The sequence below is a fragment of the Macaca nemestrina genome, chromosome 16 (genome assembly GCF_043159975.1).
Source record: "Macaca nemestrina isolate mMacNem1 chromosome 16, mMacNem.hap1, whole genome shotgun sequence".
NCBI lineage: Eukaryota > Metazoa > Chordata > Mammalia > Primates > Cercopithecidae > Macaca > Macaca nemestrina.
The window spans coordinates 32,911,012-32,935,796 of NC_092140.1; the positions used below are offsets into that span (position 1 = coordinate 32,911,012).

At 37.6% G+C, this 24,785-nt stretch overlaps 1 long non-coding RNA gene across 1 annotated transcript in view; it reads right to left on the reverse strand.

The window, feature by feature from the left end:
- The window catches only part of LOC105481693 (uncharacterized), a 722,106-nt gene that overhangs the window by 381,667 nt on the left and 315,654 nt on the right, over positions 1–24,785 (reverse strand). The window contains exons 9-10 of the long non-coding RNA XR_011614711.1: positions 11,126–11,276; positions 8,199–8,340 (exon numbers count right to left, since the gene is read on the reverse strand). This is a non-coding gene — a long non-coding RNA (uncharacterized lncRNA). The remainder of the gene's footprint in view (positions 1–8,198; positions 8,341–11,125; positions 11,277–24,785) is intronic.

Sequence of the window (24,785 nt, forward strand, 5' to 3'; positions counted from 1 at the left end):
CCTAATGCTATTCCTCCATGCCCCTCCACCCATTGACAGGCCCTGGTGTGTGATATTTCCCTCCCTATGCCCATATGTTCTCATTGTACAACTCCAACTTATGAGTGAAAACATGTGGTGTTTGGTTTTCTGTTCCTGGTTTAGTTTGCTGAGAATGATGGTTACCAGCTTCATCCATTTTTTTATGGTTTCATAGTATTCCATGGAGTATATGTGCCAAATGTTCTTTATCCAGTCTATATTCATGGGCATTTGAGTTGGTTCCAAGTCTTTGCTATTGTGAATAGTGCTGGAATAAACATACATGTGTGTGTGTCTTTAGAGTAGAATGATTTATTATCCTTTGGGTATATACCCAGTAATGGGACTGCTGGATCAAATGGTATTTCTGGTTATAGATTCTTGAGGAATCGCTATACTGTCTTCCACAATGGTTGAACTAATTTACATTCCCACCAACAGTGCAAAAGCCTTCCTATTTCTCCACATCCTCTCCAGCATCTGTTATTTCTTGACTTTTTAATAACTGCCATTCTAACTGGCATAAGATGGTATCTCATTGTGGTTTTGATTTGTATTTCTCCAATGACCAGTGATGAGCTTTTTTTTTTTTTCATGTTTGTTGGCTGCCTAAATGTATTCTTTTGAGAAGTATCTGTTTGTGTCCTTCACCCACTTTTTGATGGGGTTGTTTTTTCTCATAAATTTGTTTAAGTTCCTTGTAGAGTCTGGATGTTAGACCTTTGTCAGATGAGTAGATTGCAAAAATTTTCTCCCATTTTCTAGGTTGCCTATTCATTCTGATGACAGTTTCTTTTGCTATGCAGAAGCTCTTTAGTTTAATTAGATCCCATTTGTCAATTTTGGCTTTTGTTGCAATTGCTTTTGTTATTTCAGTCATGAAGTCTTTGCTTATGCCTATGTCCTGAATAGTATCATCTAGGTTTTCTTCGAGGCTTTTTATTATTTAGGTCTTACATTTAAATCGTTAATCCAGCTTCAGTTAATTTTTGTATAAGGTATAAGGAAGGAGTCCAGTTTCAGTTTTCTGCATATGGCTAGCTAGTTTTCCCAACATCATTTATTAAATAGGGAATCCTTTCCCCATCTTTTGTTTTTGTCAGGTTTGCCAAAGATCAGATGGTTGGAGATGTGTGGTGTTATTTCTGAGGCCTCTGTTCTACTCCATTGGTCTATACATGTTTTGGTACCAGTACCATGCTGTTATGGTTACTGTAGCCTTGCAGTATAGCTTGAAGTCAGGTAATGTGATGCCTCCAGGTTTCTTCTTTTTTGCTTACAATTTTCTTGCCTATATGGGCTCCTTTTTGGTTCCATATAAAATTTAAAGTAGCTTTTTCTAATTCTGTGAAGAAAGTCAATGGTAGCTTGATGGAAATAGCATTGAATCTATAAATTACTTTAGGCAGTATGGCCATTTTCACAATATTGATGCTTCCTATCCATGAGCATGGAATGTTTTTCCATTTCTTTGTGTCCTCTCTTATTTCCTTGAGCAGTGGTTTGTAGTTCTCCTTGAAGAGGTCCTTCACATCCCTTGTAAGTTATGTCCTAGGTATTTTATTCTCTTTGTAGCAATTGTGAATGGGAGTTTGCTCATGATTTGGCTCCCTGTTTGTCTATTATTGGTGTACAGGAATGCTTGTGATTATTGCACACTGAGTTTGTATCATGAGACTTTGCTGAAGTTGCTTATCAGCTTAAGGAGATTTTGGACTGAGACAATGGGGTTTTCCAAATATATAACATGTCATCTACAAACAGAGATAATTTGACTTCCTCTCTTCTTATTTCAATAGCCTTTATTTCTTTCTCTTGCCTGATTTCCCTGCCAGAACTTCCAACACTATGTTGAATAGGAGTGGTGAGAAAGGGCAACCTTGTCTTGTGCTGGTTTTCAAAGGGGGTGCTTCCAGCTTTTACCCATTCCATATGATATTGGCTGTGGGTTTGTCATAAACAGCTCTTAATATTTTGAGATATGTTCCATCGATACCTAGTTTATTGAGTGTTTTTACCAGGAAGCAATGTTGAATCTTACCAAAGGCATTTTCTGAATCTATTGAGATAATCACGTGGTTTTTGTCACTGGTTCTGTTTATATCATGGATTACGTCTATTGATTTGTGTACGTTGAACCAGCCTTGCCTCCCAGGGATGAAGCCAACTTGATCGTGGTAGATAAGCTTTTTAATGTGCTGCTGGATTCAGTTTGCCAATATTTTATTGAGGATTTCTGCATCGATGTTCATCAGGGATATTGGCCTGAAATTTTCTTTTTTATTGTGTCTCTGCCAGAGTTGGTATAAGAATGATGCTGGCCTCATAAAATGCATTAGTAAGGAGTTCCTCTTTTTCTGTTTGGAATAGTTTCAGGAGGAATGGTACCAGCTCTTCTTTGTACCTCTGGTAGAATCTGGCTGTGAATCCATCTGGTCCTGGGCTTTCTTCAGATGGTAGCCTATTAATTACTGCCTCAATTTCAGAACTTGTTATTGGTCTATTCAGGGATTCAACTTCTTCCTGATTTAGTCTTGGGAGGGTGTATGTGTCCAGGAATTTATCCATTTCTTCCAGATTTTCTAGTTTATTTGCATAGAGGTGTTTATAGAATTCACTGATAGTAGTTTGTATTTCTGGGGGAGCAGTAGTGATCGCTCCTTCATCATTTTTTATTGCATCTATTTGATTACTCTCTCTTTTCTTCTTTATTAGTCTGGTTAGTGGTCTATTTTGTTAATTCTTTCAAAAAACCAGCTCCTGGATTCATTGATTTTTTTGAAGGGGTTTTTGTGTCTCTATGTCCTTCAGTTCTGCTCTAATCTCAGTTACTTCTTGCCTTCTGCTAGCTTTTGAATTTGTTTGCTCTTGCTTCTCTAGTTCTTTTCATTGTGATGTTAGAGTGTCTATTTTAGATCTTTCCTGCTTTCTCCTGTGGGCATTTAGTGCTATAAATTTCACTCTAAACACTGCTTTAGCTGTGTCCCAGAGATTCTGGTACATTGCATCTTTGTTCTCATTAGTTTCAAAGAATTTATTTATTTCTGCCTTAATTTTATTATTTACCCAGTAGTCATTCAGGAGCAGGTTGTTTAGTTTCCATGTAGTTGCGTTGTTTTGAGTGAGTTTCTTAATCCTGAGTTCCAACTTGGTTGCACTGTGGTCTGAAAGATTGTTATAATTTCCATTCTTTTGCATTTGCTGAGTAGTGTTTTACTTCCAATTATGTAGTCAATTTTAGAATAAGTGTGATGTGATGCTGAGAAGAATGTATATTCTCTTGATTTGAGGTGGAGAGTTCTGTAGATGTCTATTAGGTCTGCTTGGTCCAGAGCTGAGTTCAAGTCCTGAATATCTTTGTTAATTTTCTGTCTCATTAATCTGTCTAATATTTACAGTGGGGTGTTAATGACTCCCACTATTATTGTGTTGGAGTCTAAGCCTCCTTGTAGGTCTCTAAGAATTTGCTTTCTGAATCTGGGTGCTCCTGTATTGGGTGCATATATATTTAGGATAGTTAGCTCTTCTTGCTGCATTGATCCCTTTACCATTATGTAACGCACTTGTCTTTTTTGATCTTTGTTGGTTTAAAGTCTGTTTTATCAGAGACTAGGATTGTAACTCCTGCTTTATTTTCCTTTCCATTTGCTTGGTAAATATTCCTCCATCCCTTTATTTTGAGCCTGTGTGTCTTTGCACATGAGATAGGTCTCCTGAATACAGCACCCCAATGGGTCTTGACTATTTATCCAATTTGCCAGTCTGTGTCTTTTAATTGGGGCATTTGGCCCATTTACATTTAAGGTTAATACTGTTATGTGTGAATTTCATCCTGTCATTATGATGCTAGCTGGTTATTTTGCCCATTAGTTGATGCAGTTTCTTCATAGTGTTGATGGTCTTTATATTTTGGTTTGTTTTTGCAGTGGCTCATACCAGTTTTCCCTTTCCATATTTGGGGCTTCCTTCCAGAGCTCTTGTAAGGCAGCCTTGGTTGTAACAACCTACCTCAGCATTTGCTTTTCTGTAAACGATTTTATTTCTCCTTCCCTTATGAAGCTTATTGTGGCTTGATATAAAATTCTGGGTTGAAAATTCTTTTCTTTAAGAATGTTGAACATTGGTCCTCACTCTCTTCTGGCTTGTAGGATTTGTGCAGAAAGATCTGCTGTTAGTCTGATGGGTTTCCCTTTGTGGGCAATCCGACCTTTCTCTCTGGCTGCCCTTAACATTTTTTCCTCCATTTCAATCTTGGTGAATCTGACAACTATGTGACTTGGGGTAGCTCTTCTTGAGGAGTATCTTTGTGGTGTTCTCTGTATTTCCTGAATTAGAATGTTGGCCTATCTTGCTAGGTTGGGAAGTTCTCCTGGATAATATCTTGAAGTGTTTTCCAACTTGGTTCCATTCTCCCCATCACTTTCAGGAACACCAATCAAATGTAGGTTTGTTCTTTTCACATAGACCCATGTTTCTTGGAGGCTTTGTTCATCCCTTTTCATTCTTTTTTCTCTAATCTTGTCTTCATGCTTTATTTCATTAAGTTGATCTTTAATCTCTGATATCCTTTCTTCCACTTGACCAATTCAGCTATTAATGCTTATGCATGCTTCACAACATTCTTGTACTGCGTTTTTCAGCTCCATCAGGTCACTTATGTTCTTCTCTAAACTGGTTATTCTAGTTAGCAATTCCTCTAACTTTATATCAATGTTCTTAGCTTCCTTGCATTGGGTTAGAACATGCTCCTTTAGCTCGGAGGAGTTTGTTATTACCCACCTCCTGAAGCCTACTTCAGTCAATTAGTCAAACTCATTCTCCATCCAGTTTTGTTCCCTTGCTGGCAAGGAGCTGTGATCCTTTGGAGGAGAAGAGGCATTCTGGTTTTTGGAATTTTCAGCCCTTTTGCACTGGTTTTTCCTCATCTTTGTGGATTTATCTACTTTGGTTGTTGCTGTTGGTGACCTTTAAACGGAGTTTTTGCTTGTCATCCTTTTTTTTTTTTTTTTTTTTTTTTTTTTTTTTTTTTTTTTTTTTTTTTTTCCTGATGTTGATGCTATTGCCTCTGTTTGTTAGTTTTTCTTCTAACAGGCCCCTCTTCTGCAGGTCTACTGCAGTTTGCTAGGGGTCCACTCCAGACCCTGTTGCCTGGGTAACACCACCAGAGGCTACAGAACAGCAAAGATTGCTGCCTGCTTGGGTAGCACCACCAGAGGCTGCAGAACAGCAAAGATTGCTGCCTGCTCTTTCCTCTGGAAGCTTTGTCCCAGAAGGGCACCCACCAAATGCCAGCCAGAGCTTTCCTGTATAAGTTGTCTGTCGACTCCTGCTGGGAAGTGTCTCCCCATCAGGAGGCTTAGGGGTCAGGGACACACTTGAGGAGGTCTTCTGTCCTTTAGCAGAGCTTGAGCATTGTGCTGGGAGATCCACTGCTTTCTTCAGAGTTGGCAGGCAGGAATGTTTAAGTCTGCTGAAGCTGTGCCCACAGCTACCCCTTCCCCCAGGTGCTCTGTCCCAGGAAGCTGGGAGTTTTATCCATAAGCCCCTGACTGGGGCTGCTGCCTTTCTTTTAGCAATGCCCTGCCCAGATAGGAGGAATCTAGAGAGGAAGTCTGGTTACCATGGCTTTGTGGTGCTGTGGTAGATTCTGCCAAGTCTGAATTTCCCACTGACTTTGTCTATACTATGAGAGGAATACCACCTACTCAAGTCTCAGTAATGGTGGACTCCCCTCCCTCAACCAAGCTCAAGCGTCCCAGGTTGACGTTAGACTGCTGTGCTGGCAGCAAGAATTTCAAGCCACTGGATTTCATCTTGCTGGGCTCTATGGTGGTGGGATCCACTGAGCAAGACCACTTGACTCCCTGGCTTCAGCCCCCTTTCCAGGGGAGTAAACAGTTCTATCTCGCTGGCATTCCAGGCACCACTGGGGTACAAAAAAAAAAAAAAAAACTTCTGCAGCTAGCTTGGTGTCTGCCCAAACAGCCACCCAGTTTTGTTCTTGAAACCCAGGGCCCTTGTGGTGTAGGCACATGGGCAGAGTTTGGAAGATTTTGGAGGGTTCAGAAGAAGACAGGAAGATGAAGGAAAGTTTGGAACTTCTTAAAGACTGATTAAATGGTTGTAATCGAAATACTGATAATGATATGGACAATGAAGTCCAGGCTGAGGAGGTCTCAGACTGAAATAAGGAACTTATTGGGAACTGGAGCAGAGGCCACCCATGTTATGCCTTAACAAACAGCTTGATTGAATTCTGTTCATACCCTAGGGATCTGTGAAAGTTTGAACTTTAGAGTGATGACCTAAGGTATCTGGTGGAAGATATTTTTAAGCAGCAAAGTGTCCAAGGTGTGGTTTGACTGCTTCTACCAGCCTATACACAGATGCAGGAGCAAATAAAGAAGTTGGAACTTATATTTAAAGGGAAGCAGGATGTAAATAAACATTTGAAAAATTTGCAGCCTGGCCATGTGGTACAAAAGCAAAGCCCATTTTCAGTGAAGGAATTCAAGCAGGCTTTTAAATTTGCATAACAAAAAGGAAGGAAGTGCTGATAGCCAAGACAATGGGAAAAGGCCTCAAGGGCATTTTGGAGATCTAAGAGGCAGCCCCTACCGCCACATGCCCACAGGTTTAGGAAGACAGAATGGTTTCCTGGGCCAGGCCTGAAGTCCCACTGCCCTGTACAGTCTCAGGAAATTTCTCCCTGCATTCAAGACACTCCAGCTCCAGTCCCAGCTGTGGCTTAAATGGGTCCAGTTATAACTCCAGCCACTGCTTCAGAGAGTGCAAGCAGTAAGCCTTGGAGGCCTCTATGTGTTAATGTTGTGGGTGTGCAGAATGCAAGAGATGAGGCTTCGGAGCCTTCACCTAGATTTCAGAGAATATATTTGAAAAGCCTGGATGTCCAGGCAGAAGCCTGCTGAGATGGATTGTGCCTTCACAGGAAACCTCTACTAGGGCAGTATGGAGGGGAAATGTGTGTGGAGCCACCACACAGAGTCTTCACTGGGTCATCCCGGGATGGTCAAGCCAATGGCACATCCAAGTGCCCATGTTCCCTAAATGTGAGGCATGAAGTCAAAGGAGATTATTTTGAAGCTTTAAGATTTGATGACTGCCCTGCTGGGTTTTGAACATGTATGTGGCCGGTCACTCCTTTCTCTTTGCTGATTTTGCCCTTTTGGAATGGAAATGTTTACTCAATGTCTATAACCTCAGGTATTTTGGAAGTAACTAGTTTCTTGTTGTTGTTGTTTTTGTTTTTCTTACAGGCTCATAGGTAGAAGAGACTTGCCTTGTATCAGATGAGACTTTAGACTTTGAACTTTTGAGTCAGTGCTAAAATAAGACTTTGGGGGACTACTGGGAGGGCATGATTGCATTTTGCAATGTGAGAGGGATATAAGCTTTGGGAGGGGCCAGGGGCCAAATGATATGGTTTGTATCTGTGTCCTCACCAAATCTCAGGTTGAATTGTAATCCCCAATGTTGGAGGTGGGGCCGGGTAAGAGATGACTGGATTGTGAGGGTGGATTTCTCATGAATGGGTTAGCACCACCCCCTTCATGCTATCCTCAAGATGCTGAGTAAATTCTCATGAGATCTGGTTGTTTAAAGTGTGGGGCACCTCACTTTCACTCTCTTGCTCCTGCTCCTGCCATGTAAGATGTCAGCGCTCCCCCTTCACCTTCTACCATGATTTTAAGTTTCCTGAGGAAGTTGAACAGATGCCAGCATCATGCTTTCCGCACAGCTTGCAGAACCATGAGCCAATTAATCCTCTCTTCTTTGTAAATTATCCAGTCTCAGGTATTTTTTATAGCAATGCGAGAATGAACTGATATAACTAAGTATCTATCAATGCAGGACTTATAAATAAATTACGTTATATCCATAAACTGAAACATTCCAGCTTGCATACAAAAGGATATGCTAATTTGGAAAGATCTCTAAGACACAGAATAAAGCAAACTATGTGAGATAGATATAAATTGTACTTATGCTTGATTGAATTTACATAATTTTTGAAAGGAACACAAGAAACTAATAAAACATGTTTTTAGTTTGGGGCTGGTGCCAACTAATGGATGATATACCAGGGTAGGAGTGAGACAACCATTTTTATTTTTGCACCAGTATAGCAAATAAATACAAAACATTTTGTACATCACCTGTCATATTTCCTTAGTCTCTTAGTTGTCCCTTATCTTGATATTTCTATTCTGTTTCTATTTTCATTTTGTAGTTGCAACTTGCCACATTCTTGATGAGTAGAATATTTTCTGATTTCTGTACACCTCCTACATTTATTACCTATTGAATAAATTAAATCAATAAAAATGAAATACATAATCTCCCTGAGTACAGAAGTTTTTAATGATTTCTCACATTCTCAAGGCATTCCCTCATTTAACAATCACATCTAAGTTATATTAGACACCATGCTAGGAAATACATAATGCAAAAAGAGAGAGACAAGGAGAAGACAGTGAAGAAGGCAGAAGAAGAAAAGAATAGATTCTCTGCTCTAAAGGAACTTGCATTCTAGTATGCAAAGATATGTCAGGTAGCAATAATTTTTTAAATTAACTGTCTTGAAAATAATGCTATTTTAAAAAGCTTTGCAAATAAAGATAAATATAATACAGCACTAAAAATAAGGATGTGGCTTGATTTGAAAGTAATCTTACTGTGACATAATTTACTCATAGATTAACTGGTTTGATTTTGCCAGTTGTCAGGTGGATGTCTTTCTTTTTTCTATTCCATGTGTGTCTATTTCAGTTAAAAATGTGTAAGAATTTCTTTCTACATGAAGCTTCTTGGAACATTAAAAACATCTTGGAAATTTTTAAATGCCAGAATTATTTGGAATTGACATTACTCAGAATAGTCCTGATCAATTACCATTGCCTTCTATACTAGGAGGATGTATAGGTGAAATGATATCTTCTCTGGTGTCTCCTGAAGTCTTCAAAACATCAATGTATCCTTCCAACCAATGTTTCCACCATGCCCTGAGGCTGATTGGCTGGTAAAATGGCCAATGCCAATGCTACCAGAGTTTAGGTTCTTTAAGGGACTGTCTTGTTATTTTTTTTCCATCCATTATAATTCTGGAAAATTTTCCTAACAGAGTAAGTTCAGCACTTTTTAAATGCCTTTAACCTTCTGAACCTCTAGTTAGTATAGATACATTTTCTCTTATTCATTTCAGTGGGTGAGTTTTCCTGACTTCTCTCCCTGGTATCTTTTACTTTAGCAGCTTGGTCCCTGATCTAATAACATAAAGAATCAAGAAAAACAAAACCATTAATGGGAAATTCATATAGTGAGGTGAATATGAAAGAAATAAAGCTAGATCCTCTGAGTGCCATTAACCTCTAGAAAGGACCTGAGACAGTGGGCCTATGGGGTAGAACATAAGAAAGAGGAAGGGCCTTGAGAGGTAATTAGAGACAGGAAAGCAAAACCAGATAACTGGTCAATTCTTTTTCTACCTTCTGAAAATCATTATAAATGGTCTCCATACCTTCAATAACCAGGGATTCCTGGTCCTAAAGAATTTGTACCAAATTCCTTCATAGTAGAAACATTGGTAGGCATTACTGTTTTATGCAAGCATCTTCTTGTTATATCCATTAAACTTTGCCTGGAGAAAAGTTTTGTTATCATTTGCACTCATTAGGGACTTCTTGGAAAAAAAAAAAAATTATAAAGTTTTGAGATTGGGCTTGTGAGTTTAGTATTCCACAATTCTTATGTATTAGGGGAGAATATATTGCCATTCTTCTCTACCTTAAAAATCCCTAACGAGGTATCACAAATTCTTTATTGCATTATGACAGCCTATATCCTTACCAGAAAGGTGAAAAGGAGAAAGATTAAAATTATATTTTCACTGTGTTAACATTTAATCATTACTTCAAAATGCCAGTTTTTAAATTAAGAGGTTCTCAAAAATAATTATTTAATTATATTGTTCTAGGCCAATAAATAGCTTTGGAAATTAAATATTTAACTGCAATCATACAGCTAATAGTTAATAAAGACAACATCATTTTTGTTTCCTTTTCTTACTGAATTTATTGTGATGTTAAAATTACTTGTTTTATGTAAATTATCCCCACCCAGTCCTCTAGCACAATTTGGAATAACTGTATAACTAACTTAAATAATTTCTATCTTAAAAAGTTTAACTGTCTAATTCATCTAGCAAATATTATTTATTTTATATAAATTTGTGAAACAAATGAAAAGTAAACAAATCACAAGGCTCTAGATTTGGAAACAAGTCAATAAATAAGTCTAAAGTAGAATCACACATTTATTTTCCTATCATGCTGGTTTGATTTTGATGAGTTCTATATTACTACAAGACCCACAAGAAAATAAAATTTTTGAAATAAATAATCTAAAACTTCAGGTGTTTTTAAACATGTTAGTTATTTGAGGTATATGTCCTCAATTTAAAGAAATTAACTCCCTTCTTTTTTCCCTGGCATTTTATGAAATTTAATGCACAAATATATGTGCATTCCAAAATGTCAAAAGATTATTTTTATGTGTCAGAAGATTCAATCCATGCTTCTCTTAAAAATTTAGAACTTGTTTACTTCTAAGGCTGAGTGCATTTTAGAATAACTTTGTGTTAGCTACAAATAACAATCTTTTCAAGCCCTAGCAACCAGGCTCTGCCTCCGCAAAGGCCTTTGAAGGGTTTCTTTCACTGCCTTTGCCCCTCCTCCTTCTGTACCCACCCAGGTTCTCAGCATAACAATTTCAAAAAATAGAGAGGGAGGGAGGGAGGAAGGAAGGGAAGAAGGAAGGGAAGAAGGAAGGAAAGAAGGAAGGAAGGAAGGAAGGAAGGAAGGAAGGAAGGAAGGAAGGAAGGAAGGAAGGAAGGAAGGAAGGAAAAGGGGGAGGGAGAGAGAAAGAAAACTTGTTAAAAATGAGGTAGTTCAGTGTTTTATGGTTTAAAAGTGTATGAAAGCCAAATGTACACATTCTCACCTACTTAACATGCAAGTTTTGGGATATAATCCTTCAGCAAACAATAGGTTTATTGATTATAAAGGCTCCAGTAGAAGTTTCTTACCAGTGTGTGGCTTTTTCGTGAAGGGGGAAAAAATGATTTGGAAATGAGCCACCTTTATTTTTAAATTCCCCAGTCAATATGTTGCCACAGCAACCAAAGTTCTTGCTATCTGGGAAAAGACAGATGTCTTTGCTTCAATCAAGATGCAAAGCTAGAGAAAAAGAAAAAAAAGCAATGAAAATACTTCATTTCATTTTTTGAAAATGTGAATTGCCCTGAGCTGGCTTTGAGACATAGTTCTTATCCATAATATCCATCAACATGTATTCAAGTCCCTCAATATTGCAATACTTCATTTTCATTAATTAAATATTACCTCGAATGCTGTCTCATAACATTCAGTTGAGTTCATTCATTGTCGAAAATGTCATTCAATTTAAAATAGTTCATATTATTGTGCAGTTTATTGACAAAGATGATGTTTAAGTCTATTTAATAAGAGTGGTTGTGTCCAGAAGAAAAGAAAGATGGGAACCACAAAAGGACTGCTGAGAAAAAGAAACAGAAAACCTCCTTTATTTTAACATTGTTGTTGTCCTATATGTGCTTATTCCTCAACCCTTGAATCTTAACTAAAATGAAGGTAAAGTAATTTTTGAATGTTTAAACTAACGAGAACAAAAAGGATACAAGAAGAGACAACAGTAGACCAAAGATTACAACAAACTTTTGAATATGGGAAACAAGTAGCAAGTGAATTAACAAAAGTGAGATGCTTGGGAAAAAATACTGAACACTGAACAAACGTACAGAGAATTACAGATAAACTCAAGAGTGAGATCTAGAGAAAGCAGAATGTTAAGACAGAAAATATAAAGACATTCAGTGAAAACTGGGCTTCAAGAAAAGACAGAGCTTTTAGCCCCTTTTTAACTACTGTGTGCTGGAGAGGAAAGGGAAATTTCATGCCTGAGACCTAAACAACAGGAAAATAAAGTAAAGATGAAGGAGTGGCTCAGCTCTCAAAATAGAAAAAAAAAAAAAATACAAATTTTGCATATTAAATATTAGACTCTACAATTTCCTTCCCCACCCTACCAGAACTCTCACTAAGAAGGATTCAACCTTCTAGGTATAAAGCTAAACAATTTTTATCTGAAGAAATTGAAAACAAAAGCAACACATACACACATTTTAGCATCACTCCAGTAGAAGAAATAGCTTGCCACCAAATCACCCAGATGAGAATCCCACAAGTCAACAAACACTTCTCACACGCACAGAGTTCCTGATCCACATTAACTTGTTGCATACTTCATCACACATAGCTCAAAGACTAAATAAATGGGCATGAATAAATAAGAACTTAGATGAAACAAAGACATTGCTGGGCAAAGAACAAAAAGGTAAGTAAAACTATTGTTAATTACCTGGTAGAGAAAGAAGATACTAAAAAGAATTGAGAGCTATAGAATGGAACATCAAAGGTAATTAAGACTCCTGGTAATTAAAAATATGCTATCCAAAATTTAAAAAGAAAACTAAAATAGATTATGCAAAATCTTAAAAAGTGTTAACAGAAAAAGTTATAATAGAAAATAAAAAGTTATAGAATTAGATGATCAGCCCAGGTGCTCTAACTTCTAAATTCTACATACAAAGAAATAGAGAAGCAAAAAGGGAAGAAATTATCAAAGGACGAATACAACACATTTTTTCCCCAGAAATGCTATTAGATTATTCTGGGCTCTCATTGAAAATTTTTTCAATAAATGAACCCAAGCAAGGCACATTGTACATATTTCAAAACACCAGTTATTAAAAGATATCCTAAAAACTTACAAAGACAAAAAATGAGAGATCACAAAATATCAGGTAAATGAATAACAGAATTCTCAACAGCAATACTACAAGTCAAATATACATGAAGAGAAGAAACTAAAAATTATCCAGATAAACTGTTAAGAGTACAAAAAAGATATTTTCAGACATTGATGCAATAAAAAATATGTATTTTCCATAAACACTTTCTTAGGAAGCTACTGGAAAATATACTCTTATAAAACAAACAAAGGAAAAAGAAGAACACTGTATTAGTTAGGGTTCTCCAGAGAAACAGAACCAATAGGATATAGATAGACATATAGATATAAACAGATAGATGTATAGATATATAGAAAGATATTTATAATAAGGAATTGACTCTCTTAATTATGGATGCTGTCACATGATCTACCTTCTGCAAGGAGGAGACTCAGGAAAGCTCGTAGTGTAACTAAGAATAAGAGGACCAATGATGTAAGGTCCGGTCTAAAGACAGAAGAAGACTGATGTCCCAGCTCAAGCAGTCAGGCAGCGATAGAAAAACATCTCCCTTCTTCTGCCTTTTTGTTCTATTCATGCCCTCAGTGGATTGGATGGTGCCTATGTCCACCTGTATTGTGAAGGGCAATTGGCTTTGCTCTCTACCACTTCAAATGCTCATATTTTCCAGAAACAGCCTCACAGACACACTCAGAAATGTTTAGCCAATTATCTTGGAAACCCTTGATCCAGTAGAGACTAAAATTAAACATCACAAACACAAAACTCAGGAAACAGAATCCATCCTAAGAAAAAAGGAAGGAAAGTACTTTGTTAATGGGAAGAAGCAAATCTATCAAGAAAATTGTTTTTACTAGAGAGGTATATTAAAGATAGTGAGATGGAGATCTGCAGAAAAACAACAGCAACCTTAGATCTTCTAGAATGTATGTTTGTAGAATCTTTATTCATAATCACCCAAACTGAAAAAAAACAAGATGTCCTCCAATGGATGAAGGAATAAACAAACTCTGGTACATCCATACAACAGAATATTATTCAGTGGTCAAAAGAAATGCACTATCAAGCCCCAAAGAGACATGGAGGAAACTTAAAGGCATATTACTAAGTGAACAAAGCCAATCTAAAAGGGTACATATGGTGTGACTTCAACGGACATCCTGGATAAAACAATATTAAAAAGTTTGTCCATCCATGGTTAACAGAGGTTCAGGTGGAGTGGGAAGAGGGATGAATACAAGGATGAAGCACAGGAGATTTTTAGAATGGGGAAACTATGCTGTATGATATTTTAATGCTGAATAAATGACATTGTGCATTTGCAAAAAAACATAGAACTGTACAATATAGGGAAAGAAAACAATGTTAAACTATAGTTTTTCATTAATGATAATGTGTAATATTGGGTAATCAATTATAACAAATGAGCCACACTAGTGCAAGATGTTAAAAATAGGGGAAACAGTGTGCAAGAGGGAGGGATATATGAGAGGTCTCTGTACTAGCTGCTCAATTTTTCTGTACACTTAAAACTGTTCAAAAAAAACAAAATCTGTTCATTAAATAGTACAAGTTAAAAAAAGAAATAAATACATGTATAGAAAGTCATGCCAATAAAATATGATGCAAGAAATAAATATCTGAGAAACAAAGTGTTATTTATAAAAGGAATCATGATGATTGTTTGGGTCAAGAGTAAACTATGCATTCATTATTTATGGAACATGTATTCTGTTCTAAGTACTCTTCAACTGCTTAAGATACATTAGGAAACAAAACAATAAAACACTTTATTCTCAAGGGGCTTATGGTATAGTGATATTGCATAATCATATTTTTTTAAAAAATAAAAATTTAAAGACTGATTATTGTTTTAGCCCCTATGTATCATACAGTTATACTGATGAATAAATATATTAGAAGTAGAGATGGGAAGAAGGAATTAAGTCCTTATCTTTCACAGCAAGAAATCAACTGAAAATGTATATAATGAATAAATATCAGTATAGATTTACAATGTAGAAATATGTAGGTAAATACCAGGGAAACATGTAGAAGAGTCAAATGTAGTTGATTCTGTAGAGAAAGAGAGGCACATGGGTGGGTTGTGAGAGAGGAGGAAAATGACTGCTATTTCTCTTTATGAGACTATTAATAATTTGATTTTTAAAATCTATACATGTATAAATCATATAAATTTCAATGAATTAGAAAATAAATCTAACAATTAAAGACAAAATTCAAGATCTATGGCATGAGATGTGGAGTTTAACACGGAAAAACCATAACTCTCTCTAATACTATATTCAAAAGGTATCAATATGCTGTCACTGTATGCCCTAGAGATTATTGGTATTGCAAAAGAATAAATAAATAAGGTTTGTGTTTACAAGATTGCAGAGATATCACTTTTATATAAAATACAATGTTATTCCACATTTTCTTCTTTCATTTTGTCATCAGTTTTATTTAATCGTGATGTAGCATATAGAAAAATTACTATCTAAATGTTAGCACTTCAGAACTAATAGTAAAGTGGTACCTCTGTGTATAGATATTACAATATCAAAGCTTCTACCAAATCTACAGTTTCTTTAAACCATGACTTACACTGTGTTTATATTAACCTCCATAAGATTAGAAAACTTATGATATACATATTTTATTTCCAAAGAAGATGGTATTAATATGAGATTATAACTGTTATGCTTTATAAGGGGAAGAAATGTCAATAATAAATCACTGCCTGCTATGGAGACATCATGATAATTATTTTTTCTTCTGTTGAAGCAAAAAGGACTGAGCATTAGAAACATCACTGAAATCCAATTCTCCTTTCTCAAGAAAGTGTTATTGTAAAATTTCAAATAATGAAATTTTAAAGAATGCTTTTATTTTGCCTTTCAGTAGAAAAATATGTCTCATCAGAAAAACAAAGGGTTCCATAATATTGTGATATAATCAGAAATATATATTTTGTCTCCATCCCTGGCTTTTGGCATGGAGCTTGTAAAACCTTTGGAATTTTCTGGAAGATAGGGTAAGGGTGCCTTTCATATAAAATAAACCTCTTTCAATCATAGTTTATGTTAATTAAGCAACTCTTGAAGGATGACTGCTGGTTCCCAGAGGAACCAACCATGAGATAAGAAAGTTGGCTCTTTCAGCTCCATGCCCCAAACTCTGGGTAGAGGAAAAGGGCTGAGAATTGAGTCAATCACCAATGGCCAATGATTTCATCAACCATGCCTCTATAATGAAACTTCAAAAAAGCCTAAATGACAGGGCTGGGAGAGCTTCTGGGTTGGTAAGAACACTTATGTGCTGAGAAGTGACAAACTCTGACTCCATGGGAACAGAGGCACCTGTGCTAGGAACCCTTCTGGACCTTGTCCTATGTACATCTTCAACTAATCTGTCTGTTAATTTGTATTCTTTGTAATTTTTTTTAATAATAAACTGGCAATTGTAAGTAAAGTATTTCCCTGAGTTCTGTGACACATTATAGCAAATTACCAAATGTGAAGAGGGGGTTGTGAGAAGCCCAACTTGTAGTCAAATCAGACACAGGTGTGGGAAACCTTGGGCCCTGCTAATCAAAATTGGCATCTGACATGAGGGAGCAGTCTTATAGGACTAAACCCTTAAACTTTGATGTCTGTGCTAACTCCAGGTAATTAGTGTTAGCATTAAATTAAATTGTAGGACATCCAGTTGGCATTTAAAGGAATTTAGAGAATTGTTTGATGTGGAAAATAAACATATTAGATGTCAGAAGTCTTATGAGTATAGAAAAACAAGTATTTTCTATTTAAGATTCAATATCAAGAAAGATATCAAGTAGATATCTAATAACTGTGTACAAATAGAACATAAAAAACAGAAGGGTAGCTCTATCCCAGAAAAGGGAAATATACACAGATATTTTTACAGCATTTTGCAAGATGTTTTATATAGAAAATTAGACAGAGAGGATTATTGATAGATGTTACATAGTGTATACATGCGCATATACATTCACATAAGGTTAAGGTTAAATATGTTTGAGAGACACTGCAATGAGCATTTGAGAATCTTCAAAATAAGATTTTAGTGTTTTGTCCTCAAGCTGATAAGCAACTTCAGCAAAGTCTCATGATACAAAATCAATGTGCAAAAATCACAAGCATTCTTATACACCAACAATAAGCAAGAAGAGAGCTAAATCTTGAGTGAATTCCCATTCACAATTTCTACAAAGAGAATAAAATACCTAAGAATACAACTTACAAGGGACATGAAGAACCTCTTCAAGGAGAACTACAAACCAATCCTCAAGGAAATAAGACAGGACATAAACAAATGGGAAAAAAAATTACATGCTCATGGATAGGAAGAATCAATATTGTGAAAATGGCCATATCACCCCCAAAAATTCATGGATTCAAGGCTATTCTCATCAAGCTATCATTGACTTTCTTGGCAGAATTAGAAAAAAACTACTTTAAGTTTCACATGGAACCAAAAAAGAGAGCCCACATTGCCAAGACAATCCTAAGCAAAAAGAGCAAAGCTGGAGGCATCATGCTACCTGACTTCAAACTATACTACAAGGCTACAGTAACCAAAACAGCATGGTACTGGTACCAAAACAGATATATAGACCAATGGAACAGAACAGAGGCCTCAGAAATAATGCCACACATCTACAACCATCTGATATTTGACAAACCCGACAAAAACAAGAAATAGGGAAATGATTACCTATTTAATAAATGGTGCTGGGAAAACTGGCTAGCCATATGTAGAAAACAGAACATTGATCCCTTCCTTACACCTTATACAAAAATTAACTCAAGATAGATTAACGACTTAAATGTAAAACTTAAAACCATAAAAACCCTAGAAGAAAACCTAGGCAATACCATTCAGGACATAGGTATGAGCAAAGACTTCATGACTAAAATACCAAAAGCAATTGCAATAAAAGCTAAAATTGACAAATGGAACCTATTCAAACTAAAGAGCTTCTGAACAGCAAAGGAAATTAGCATTAGAGTGAACAGACAACCTACAGAATGGGTGAAAATTTTTTTAAGCTACACATCTGACAAAGGTCTAATACCCAGAATCTACAAGGAACTTAAACAAATTTACAAGAAAAAAACAACCCCATCAAAAACTGGGTGAAGGATATGAACAGACACTTCTCAAAAGAAGACATGTATGCAGCCAACAAACACATGAAAAAATGCTCATCATCACTGGTCATTAGAGGAATGCAAATCAAAACCACAATGAGATACCATCTCATGCCAGTCAGAATGATGATTATTAAAAAGTCAGGAAACAACAGAAGCTGGTGAGGATGTAGAGAAATAGGAACGCTTTTACACTGTTGGGAGTGTAAATTAGTTCAACCATTGTGGAAGACAGTGTGGTGATTCCTCAAGGATCTAGAACCAGAAATACCATTTGACCCAGCAATCCCATTACTGGGCATATACCCAAAGGATTATAAATCATTCTACTATAAAGACACATGCACGCATATATTTATTTTGCTATTTACAATAGCAAAGACTTGGAACCAACCCAAATGCCTGTCAATGATAGACTGGATAAAGAAAATGTGGCACATATACACTATGGAATACTATGCAGCCATAAAAAAGAATGAGTTTGTGTCTTTGGCCCAGACACGGATGAAGCTGGAAGCCATCATTCTCAGCAAACTAACACAGGAACAGAAAACCAAACACCATGTGTTCTCACTCATAAGTGGGAGTTAAACAATGAGAACACATGGACACAGGGAGGGGAACATCACACACCAGGGCCTGTCAGGGTTTGGGGAGCAAGGGAAGGGAGAGCATTAGGACAAATACCTAATGCACGTGGAGCTTAAAACCTAGATAATGGATTGATAGGTACAGCAAACCACCATGGCACACGTATACCTAAGTAACAAACCTGCACGTTCTGCACATGTATCCCAGAACTTAAAGTAAAATTTTTTTAAAAAATTGTGTTTTGCATTTCCTAACTTCATTTGATCATCCAAATCCTCCCACGTGTGTGTGTGTGTGTGTGTGTGTGTGTGTGTACACATATTTTTTTTGCTTGTTTTAGTCAGAGTCTTACTTTGTCACCCAAGCTGGACAGCAGTGTTTCAATCATGGCTTGCTGCAGCCTACAATTTCTAGGCTCAAGTGATCCTCCCTCCTCAGCCTCCTGTGTATCTAGAGCTACAGGCACACACCACCATGCCCATCTATTTTTTTATTTTTTGTAGAAACAGAGCATCACTGTCTTTGCCCAGGCTGGTCTCAAACTCCTGGCCTCAAGCAATTCCCCTGCCTCGGCCTCCCAAAATGTTGCAATTACAAGTGTGAGCCACCATGCTTGGCCTAAAACTGGAATATTTTAAAGATTTTATTTGGCTACCAATTTATTTATTTTCCATTTAAACAGTAAACTAGTAGAAAGATGGTAGAATAGAAAGCTCCATTGATTGCCTGTCCCCCAATGAGGACACCAAGTTAACAACTATCTACACAGTAATAACACCTTCATAAGAACCAAAAATCAGATAAACACACATAGTACCTGGTTCCAAGTTCATATTACTGAAAGAGGCACTGAAGAGATAGGAAAAGCAGTCCTGAATTGTCCATGCCACTCCTCCCTCACCCCGGCAACAGTGGTGGGGTGGTGCAGAGAGCGTCTCTGGGCACCAGGAGAGGGAGAATACAGCAATTATGAGGCATTGAACACATTTCTGTCCTGTTAGAGCAGAAAAAGAAACTGGACCAAATTCAGCTGATGCCTGCCCACAGGGGAAGCATTTAAACCAGCTCTAGCCAGAGGGGAATCACTGATCCCAGGAGACTGAACTTGTGTGCCTGCAAACCTTGCACAGAGGGCTACAGCACTCTGAGTCTCCAAGTAAACTTGAAAGGCAGTCTGGGCTGTAAGAACTGCAACTCTTAGGTGAGTCCTATCGCTGAATTAGGCCCAGAGACAGTGGACTGGGGGTACACATGATATACTGAGAAACCAGGTGGGGCACAGAAGGGAGTTCTGGCATCACCCTTTCCCTAACACCAGGCTACACAGCTCAGCTCCAAAAGAGACCCTTTCCTTCCTCCTCAGGAGAAGAGAGGGAAGAGTTGGGAGGACTATGCCTTACATCTAGAATAACAGCAGAGCCACAGCAGGATAGGGCATCAGTTGGAGTCTTGAAGCTCCTGTTTCAGGCCCTAGCTCCCTGAGACAGAAGGGAATCAGCTGCCTTGAAGGAAAGGACCAAGTCCTGGCAGCATTCATCACCTGCTAACTGAAGAGCGTTGGACCCTGAGTAGCCAGAAGCAATACTCAGGGACTACATCAAGGGCCTTGGATGAGCCTCTGAGACTTGATGGCCTCAGGTGAGATTCAACACATAACCAGCTGTGGTAGCTATGGGGAAAACTTCCTTCCACTTGAGAAAAGCAGAGGGAAAAGGGGACTTTGTCATTCACCTTAGGTACCAGCATGGCCAGAGGAGGGTTGTGATGGTTAGTATTGAGTGTGTCAACTCGACTGGATTGAAGGATGTAAAGCATTGTTCCTGGGTGTGTCTGTGAGGGTGTTGCCAAAGGAGATTAACATTCGAGTCAGTACACTGAGAGAGGCAGACACACCCTCAATCTGGGTTGGCACCATCTAATCAGTTGCCAGCGTGGCCAGCATAAAAGTAGGCAGAGGAATGTGAAAGGACTAGACTGGCTGAGTCTTCTAGCCTACATCTTTCTCCTGTGCTGAATGATTCCTGCCCTCAAACATTAGACTTAAGTTCTTCAGCTTTTGGACTCTTGGACCTTCGACCACAGACTGAAGGCTGTACTGTCAGCTTCCCTACTTTTGAAGTTTTGTGACTTGGACTGGCTTCCTTGCTCCTCAACTTGCAGATGACCTACTGTGGGACTTCACCTTGTGATCGTGTGAGTAAATACTCCTTAATAAACTCCCCTTTATATATACATCTATCCTATTAGTTCTGCCCTCTAGAGAACCCTGAATAATACAACGGTAGGGCACCAAGTGGGTTCTTGGAGTCCCCAACTCCATGACTCTTAGACTGCATTTCTGGACCTGCCCTGGGCCAGAGGAAAACTCACTGCCCTGATGGGTGAGTCCAAGGCCCAGCAGCATTCATGACAAGCTGACTTAAAAGACCTTGGGCCTTAAGGGAATATCAGCAGTAGTCTGGCAGTACTCCTCCTGACGTGTTAGTGGCTACAATGTGAGGCTCCTCTGCCTTTAGAAAGGGGAGGGAAGAGTGGGAAGGACCGTATCATATGGTTTGTCAGCTCACCTGCAATACAACAGGACACCAGATAGAATTATAAGGTTTTTGACTTTAGTCCCTGACTCCTAGATGACACCTCTGGACCTACCCGGGGCTGAAGGGACCTCAACGCCCTGAAGGGAAGGACACAGGCCTGGTTGGATTTGCCACCTTCTGATTATAGACCCCAGGGCCTTGAGTGAATATAGGTAGTAGCCAGGGAGTGGTTACAGCAGGCCTTAGGTAAAACCCAGTGCTGTGCTGGCTTCAGTTCTGACCCAGTATAGTCACAGTGGTGGTGGCCACAGAGTGCTTGTGTCACTCTACTTCCAGCTTTAGGCAACTCAGAACAAGGAGAGAGACTGTACATTTGAGAGAAAGAAATGGAAGGAAACAAGAGTCTCTGTCTGGTAATCCAGAGAATTCTTCTGGATCTTGTCCAAGACCATTAAGGCAGTACCTCTATGAGTCTGTTAGAACCACAGTGTTACTGGGCTTCCAGTGTCCCCTAAAGGAGATACATCTTCAATCACAACACCCAAGTTTTTAAAATATCTGAAAAGCCTTCCCAAGAAGGATGGTTATAAATAAGCACAGAGAGTGAAAACTAAAATAAATACCTAACCCTTCAATGCCCAGACACCAAGAACATCTTCTAGCATCAACACCATCCAGGAAAAAATAACCTCACCAAATGAACTAAATAAGGCACCAAGGACCAATCCAGAAGAAACAGAGATATGTGGCCTTTCAGACAAAGAATTCAAAAGAGCTCTGTTGTAGAAACTCAAAGAAATTCAGGATAACACAGAGAAGAAATTCAGAATTCTATCAGATAAATTTAACAGAGACTGAGATAATTTTAAAAGAATCAAGCAAAAATTCTGCAGCTGAAAAAAATGCAGCTGGTATACTGAAGAATGCATCAGTCCTTCAATAGCAGAATGGGTCAAACAGAAGCAAGAATTAGTGTTATTTGAAAATACACAGAGGAGCCAGCTGAGGTGGCTCATGCCTGTAATCCTAACACTTTGGGAGACCAAGGTAGGCTGATCACTTAAAGCCAGCAGTTCAAGACCAGCATGGCTAACATGGTGAAAACTCATCTCTACTAAACATACAAAAATTAGCCAGGTGTGTTGGTGCATGCCTGTAATCCTAGTTACCTGGGAGGCTAAGGCACAAGAATCACTTGAACGTGGGAAGTGGAGGTTGCAGTCAGCTGAGGTCGTGTCTCTGCACTCCAGTCTGGGTGACAGTGCAAGGCCCTGTCTCAAAAATTAAATAAATAAATAAAATAAAGTAAAGAAAGAAAAATAAAATATACAGAGGAGACAAAAAATAAAATAAAATAAAAAACAATGAAGCCAGCCTACAAGATCTAGAAAATAACCTCAAAAGGGCAAGTCTAGGAGTTACTGGCCTTAAAGAGGAAGTAGAGGAAGAGATAGGGGTAGAAAGAAGAGACAATAACAGAGAACTTCCCAAACCTGGAGAAATATATCAATATCCAAGTACAAGAAAGTTATAGACTATCAAGCAGATCTAACCCAAAGAAGACTGTTTTAAGGCATTTAATAATCAAACTCCCAAGGGTAAAGGATAAAGAAAGAATTGACTATAAAAGCAGCAAGAGAAAAGAAACAACTAATACAAAATGACTCCAATATGTCTGATGGCAGACTTTTCACTGGAAAACTTACAGGCCAGGAGAGTGGCATAACATATTTAAAGTACTGCAGGAAGAAAACTTTTACTGTGGAATGGTATAGCCAGTGAAAGTATCTTTCAAACATGAAGGACAAATAAAGACTTTCCCAGACAAACAAAAGCTGAGGGATTTCACCAATATCAGACCTGTCCTATAACACATGCTAAAAAGAGTACTTCAATCAGAAAGAAAAAGGCATTAATGAGCAATAAGTAATCACTTGAAGGTACAAAACTTCCTGGTAATAGTAAGTACACAGAATTTTGTATTTTACAAACACAGAATATTATAACACTATAACTGTGGTATATAAACTACTCTTAAGTAAAAAGACTAAATGATGAACCAATCAAAAATAATAACTACAATAACTTTTCCAGACACAGTCAATACAATAAGATATAAATAGAAACAACAAAAAGCTAAAAAGCAAGGGGATAAAATTAAGTCATGGGGTCAGGCATGGGGGCTCATGCCTGTAGTCCCAACACTTTGGGAGGCTGAGGTGGGCAGATCATGAGGTCAGGAGTTTGAGATCAGCCTGACCAGCATGGTGAAACCAGTCTCTACTAAAAATACAAAAATTAGTCAGGCGTGGTGACTAATGCCTATAATCCCAGCTACTCAGAAGGCTGAGGCAGGAGAATCACTTGAACCCAGGAGGCGAAGGTTGCAGTGAGCTGAGATCACGCCACTGTGTTCCAGCCTGGGCGACAGAGCAAGACTTTGTCTCAAATAAATAAATAAATAAATAAATAAATAAATAAATAAATAAAACTAAGGCATGGAGTTTTTATTAGTGTTCTTTTTCCTTGTTTGTTTATGCAAATAGTGTCAAGCTGTTATCAGGTTAAAATACTGGGTTATAAGAGCATTTGCAAGCCTCATGGCAACCTCAAACCAAAAAAGAAACAAAATGGATACACACAAATTTTCAAAGCAAGAAATTAAATCATATCACTAGAGAAAATCACCTTCACCACAGGAAGACAAGAAGGAAAGAAACAAGGAAGAGAAGACCACAAAACAACCAGAAAACAATAAAATGGCAAAAGTAAGTCCTTATCAGTATCATTGAATGTAAATAGACTAAACTCTCTAATCAAAATACATATACTGACTGAATAAAAAAAACAAGACCCATTGATCTGCTGTCTATGAGAAATACATTTCACCTATATAGACACACAGAAACTGAAAATAAAGGGATACAAACAGATATTCCATGCCAATGGAATCCAAAAATAAGAGTAGGAGTAGCCATACTTACATCAGACAAAATAGACTTCAAGACAAAAATTACAAGAAGAGACAAAGAAGATCACCATATAATGGTAAAAATGTCACTACAGCAAGAGGATATAACAATTCTAAATATATATGTACCCAAAACTAGAGCACCCAGATGTATAAAAGAAATATTATTAGAGGTAAAGAGAGAGATAGTCCCCAATACAATAATAGCTACAGAATTCAACCCCCAAGTTTCAGCATTGGACAGATCTTTCAAACAGAAAATCAACACAGAAACATCAGACATAATCTGCACTATAAACTGAATGGATCTAATAGATATTTACAGAACATTTCATCCAAGGACTGCAGAATAAACATTCTTTTCCTCAACACGTGGATCATTCTGCAGGATCGACCATATATTAGGTCATAAAACAAGTCTTAAAACATTAAAAATATATGTATCAAGCCTATTGTCTGACCACAATGAAATAAAACCAGAAATTAATAACAGGAAATTTGGAAAATATATAAACACATGGAAATTTTACAATATTCTCCTGAATGACCAGTGGATCAATGAAAAAATTAAGAAGAAAATTGAAAAATGTCTAAAAACAAATGATAAAGAAAACACA